This window comes from Cupressus sempervirens, chromosome 11 (genome assembly GCF_028749045.1).
Source record: "Cupressus sempervirens isolate cs-2001-9-10 chromosome 11, ASM2874904v1, whole genome shotgun sequence".
In the NCBI taxonomy this organism is placed as follows: Eukaryota; Viridiplantae; Streptophyta; class Pinopsida; order Cupressales; family Cupressaceae; genus Cupressus; species Cupressus sempervirens.
Genome location: NC_143128.1, coordinates 294,287,476 through 294,293,475, shown reverse-complemented (window position 1 = coordinate 294,293,475; position 6,000 = coordinate 294,287,476).

Genomic DNA, 6,000 nt, shown 5'->3' with positions numbered 1-6,000 from the left:
TGCCTACCTTTTCCATGAATATGCAATGAAGAAAATATACCCATCCTCTATTCCTTTATGATTCGACACCTTGATCACTAATAAGAAAGAGAGTAAACTTGGACATGCATCCACTTCATTCAGATAAATGGAATTAACAACATTTTCCATCTCTTCAATTTTGATTTCTGAGACTATGCACTCATAATCTCTATAGTGCTCTGCATCAAATCATTTCTAATTTGGCCCAAAAATTATATTTGAACCAAAATGAATAATTTGAAATCAATCCACTAATTATCATAAATTTTCCTTTCATTAATATTCTTCATATATGATTTTGAACATGAAACTAATTTCTCCTCAAAGTTTCATGCTTTGGAGATGTACCTCCAGTGCTCTTTTGATACTAGTTATAGTTGCATGTTTTCAGCATCATATCTCACTCTTCCCTTTATATTTAGTCTCTTATTTCTTCTATGATAATTTAAAAAATAGGAATCCACCTTAAAGAAAATGTATAAAAATTCATAGGAAATGAAATTGCTAATGTTTTAAAAATCCTTTTGATCAACAATCTCTTAGTGTCCTAATGTGGCCATATAATTGTTAGTCATTCTTGCCCTCTAGCCAAAAATTTGAACTTTAGGTCTAACAAGTATGTCCAATGGTCAATATTTGAATTTTCAAATCTTGAATGCATAACAAGGTTAGATCAAAACTTTAGCTTTACCATTTTATCCCTAAGTCTTGGTTTTCTACACTTTTGCATGTTATTTAATGCATTGCATTCAAGTTACAATCTTGCAAATGTAGTTTTCCACATGGTCACAGGTAAAAGTTGTGCTTTGAATAGCTCAAAGGGCCTGCATCCTCCCAACCATCAAATAAAAAAGGATCAACATTCAACATATGCACACTTTCCAATTTGCTAAATGTTTAATCAAAGTAGGGAGCACCAGATTGCCACGTGTTTAGGTGGGACCGGTCTTAGTTTGAGGTCCAACTACATTATCATCTTCATCACATTGTCACAAGGGCAAAATATCTTTATTGAATGAGGACCTTTCCTTTTAATTGATGATTTCTATCAATGGGTTTCACAATTTCAAGTTGTGACCCTATGGAGGTTAAACACAACTCATTCAACCTAGTTGTCATAGCATCATGAGTGTAACTTTTAGAGGTAATTTTCTAATGTTATGACAAAGAGGTGATCATAGGATTGTGAGTGCTAATCTTCTAGTTGATAATGCTACGATAATGAGGTTATCGTAAGATTGTGTGATCATGACATATGATCATGAGATTGTAGGGGGCATGAAAAGGTAAGGGGCTAATTTTGAAGCATTCATCCATTGAATGAAGAGGCAGAGGTTCAATTAAGGTTTCCATTAATAGAGGTAAGAAATACAATGTTATGATCTTACAACAAGGCAATTGTTCATAAGATTGTAGGTGAAAATGATGAGACTGCTAGAGTCATGATAAGGTCATTAAGTTGTGCATTTGTTGTTGTTGTGGGATTGTGAGGGTTATAGTTATTATTGATGATGTTACAATAAACTGTGATCGTAAGATTGTAAGGTCAATTCATTATGTTTGTAGCATAGTAAAAGGATATTGATGGTCTCGCAAACCTATGCCAAAGGTGTTTTTGTATGGTCATGATGTCATGAGATTGGAAAGCAGGGTCATGATTGTAAGATTGTAGAATTTATAAAGAGTTCCCTCAACCATAAGATAACATGACGATCATAAGATCATAAAGACTAGCTTCCAAGTTGAAGATGATACGAGGGTTTTGACTATATTTGACAATCGTAGGATCGTAGGTTCTTGGTTGACCATGATGAAGGGTTTTTATTTGTTTGAGTTGGAAAATAGAAGGGCCTTTAGTCAATAGAATTGTGGGAAAGGTATAGGATGAATGTTGAATATTGTTGACCATGTTAATATATCTAATTTGGCATGTCGAGAATGAAGCAAGAAACTCTTTAATGGAAAATCAAATCCCTTTGACTGTCTACAACCACTTTCAGTGTTCTCCATGTCTTTTTAATACAAAGGACATGCCTCATGTTGCCTGGCTTATCCATCTACCCAATTAAAAGATAATGACTACTATTTATGTCTTCTTAGGGCTCTATTTGATGAAAAATATAATTTCTTACATCTAGATGTGTACCAAGGTCAGATCTTCCTAGATTTGTAGTGATTGTTCTACATGGTTTTAATGGTAGTAGTTGAGCTATGCCTTAGGGAAGAACCTTCTCAGTTATGCTTGAACTATAAAAGAAAGTTTTGTGACACTTCCACGAGTCAGTAATTTTTCTCTAAATCTATAGCATTGTATTCTATGCTTTTCTACTGTAATTCCTTTTGTCTATGAATGAATATATTTCACTAGTGTACCTCATTCTCCCATTAATATAAGTGCAAAACCTTCTTGCCTTTGTTGGTGTCTTGTTTTCATTCTCCAATCTACATGACAGTATCTATTTTCCCTTGAATGTTGTAAAGTAAAGTTCCTTCCTTATAGCATCTCATTTGGTTCATGATCTACATGTAGTTATTGATTTAAAACAAAGGTTGAATCAATATATTTTGAGATTGTATTGATGAATAGTGCATTGTTAGGTAGAGATAAGGCTGAACAAATTATTTTGGTGTATCGCTCTTTTAGATTAGATTATGTAGTTTTTTTTCATGCATTCCTTCTCCCTTTTTCACTCAAGAAGTGGTCAGGTAGATCTTAATAGTAAGGAATTCAGCCTTCTCCGGAGACTCAATCTCATTATTCAAGTCCCACAACTTGGAGATTGTTTCCATGTTTCAAAAAGTTTCCTTTAGGTAAGACTTTAGGCAAGGGTGCAAGATTTTGTGACAACAATAACCTTTTCTCTTTACAGAGTAATTCATTGACCCTTTCAATGATTAATACATTAATGATACCGAAAAAAGAAGGGAGAAACAAGTGCCATGTAGTGGTGTTTAGTTTTTGCTATACTTATAGTTAATAGAATACATATGTTTTATATATAATTAGAAACAACTATTAAATTAATTAAATTTAAAATAATCTAACTAACCAAATTCTAATAAAAAAAATTGAAGATAACTAACTAAAACATGATAATTACAAATATCAATGTAGTAAAGTGAGTAAAATATTAAAAATATAGAAATTATATGTGATAGTTTATTGTCAAATAAATAAGAAATAATTATTCTAATACTAAAAAAAAGTAGATAACTCCAAACTATTCATTACACATAATTATTTTAGAATTCTTAAAAGATTCCATGCAAAATCAATTTAGATTTAAAAGGTTATCCTTTATTTATTAACATTGTGAATGTTGTGTCATTATTCTTCTAGATTTATCTAAAGTGCAATTATAAAATTTGAAAATTTTGATAGAAGTGATCATGAAATAAATGGTATTAGTATATTTCATTTTTTTAAAAAAGTTAGAGTCACTTCTATTTTGTTAAATTTGAGAGCCATTAGAATTATTTATTGGTTGAACACTTTTGTTTTATGATTTCAATATATACAAATCTATATTTATCAATAAACTCTAAAAATCTTGCCATTCAAAATACAATATGGAGAGAGCTCCAAAAAAGGGGCTTCTACAACACCATTTGAATTAAACTAATAATAATGTAGATAAATAATTTATCATAATATATTTAATTCCTATTAATTATGTAAACTTTAGGAATATTAAAATCGATAAAAATAGTTTAGTTTAATTGGTTGATATGTTAAAAACTAATTTAAAATTTGTGCAAAGTGAATACAATAGTACCAACCTTATGCCAAGTACAATAAGAGTGTTTTGGAGCTTCTTTTAAAAGGAAGAGAGAAAAGTTGTCTATGTGGTCTTAAACATTGCATTAAGAATAAATTAAGTTTTGAAAAATAATTAATTTTGATTATTTAGCACTTGTAGTCTAGGAAAGAATTATTAGTGTGATGTTAGAGTCATTTACAACATAAGTCAAAAACATACAGAAATGTATGAAACATTAAAGAACGAGATGTATGATTGTTGCATGGAAAAAGTGATAGAAGGAAGCGTGAAAACATAGGAAGTGGCATTCATAGCCAAAAAACATAAGTTATGTCCACAAGAAAGAACACAAATTTTAAAGATGAATTATAAATATTTCACAACCAAATTTTAATAAAACTCAATTAATACATTTTCAAATTGATTTTAATTGATTGCAACTTAGCATTAAATGCATGTGAGTTGACCTATATTATTTTATGATTTTTGTAATACTTGTTTAATTGAAGAGATAATGTCATCAAATTTTTTTGGATGCTAAAAAAGACTTTTATATTTGGACATAGAACGTTAGAATGAGAGAAAAAGAATGAGCTAGAATTTCTCCTCCTTTGACTACTATCTTGGTTGTTTGAGGGTGTTCCTCTTAGGAAGCTATTAAGCTCCCTACAAAATATATCATTGAATAAATTTAGATAAACAAATTTATGCTTACCTAAAATAATTAGATTCAATTTATATTTTGACTAAATTTAAAAACAAAGATTTATTCTTAAAATAATTAGATTTGATTTTAATTTTAGATGTCTTTTTTAGATATAAATAGATGGAAGATCTTAGATGACCACTTATTAAATTATAAAATTATGCTTACAAGGTCAAAAAATTTGTAAAGAGAACAATGACATAGAGATTCAACATAAATTGATAATGGGAAAGAAATATCTAATGATCATGGTGAAATAAAGATGTACAATGTGTTGAAATCAATTATTCAATTGTCAATTGTAATTGATGTTACACAAATGTCACACTCTAATTGAGCATAGCTAGTATTAATTGAGCTCACTTAGGCACTGAAGAAGACTCTGGTATCAGCCAAGCAAAACTCAAAAGGAACCAAGTTTAGAATATAAACCAAGTCAAGTTAGTTACCAAAGAGAGTTAGTGTTTATCGAGTCAGGTCAGTTACCAAAGGGAGTTAGTGCTAACTGAGTTAGGTTGGTTAAAAAAGAGCTCTCTATAAACCAAGCAATTCTTTTCAGTATTAGCCAACTAACAACAAAATAATTTTGTTAATTAAATGGTTAATACAAGCTGACTAAGTGGATGTTAAATGTTTTCCTGAAAGGGTATTCAAGATGAGTTGACATTGGGTTTCATATATATGAAATTTCAAGTTGTGGATTAAAGTATGGAATTGGAAGTATGAGAAAGATGTGAAATAAGATGGATATCTAATTGAAGAAAAAGTATCCAAGGATCTTCAAAGAATATTTTGATCAAGGAGGATACAGAGGATAAAATAGAATAGTGATTAGAATCTAAAAAGTCAGTTGCTTCATCAATCAAGTCAATCATTGTTACTCTCTAATAATTGTAGTAGTGAAGAAATCTCCTCACAAAGTTGACTTAATAGTCATTTTGTAAATCCTCTAACAAGGTGGAATTTCTAGATTGAAGAGTCTTAAGACCTCTAACAAGTCCACTCCTAATAGGGTGATTAAAATCCTCTTATAGGGTCACACTTAACCGTGTTTTTTGTAACCTTTAATAGGGTTAGCACCTAACAAGGCTCACTTTAGAAGAGTGAAAATTTGTAACTAGTTGCAATGGTAGTTTTCCCAAAATGGGTTTCCATATTAAATCTTGGTGTCTCATGTGTTCATGTTATTTACTTAATACTTTATGTTTCTACAACTAAGTTACTAAAATTTAATACACATTAATATCTTAAGACTGCTTTGTTAACTGAGTTCCAATGTATATCTAGTTCTAACCAAGCAGTAAAAGGATTTGATTCAATGAGAAGTTATTATTAACATCTAAGGGATTTGGAATTGTTTTCGTCATAATTGATTCACCCCTCCCCTCTTGGTTACTCCTCTTATATTTCCAACATAATGTTGAGCCAAACACCACAATACAACCAAATGCAACATGCCTAGAGATGGGTACTTCTAATGAGTGTAGAGATGCCTCAAACTAGAATTCCTAA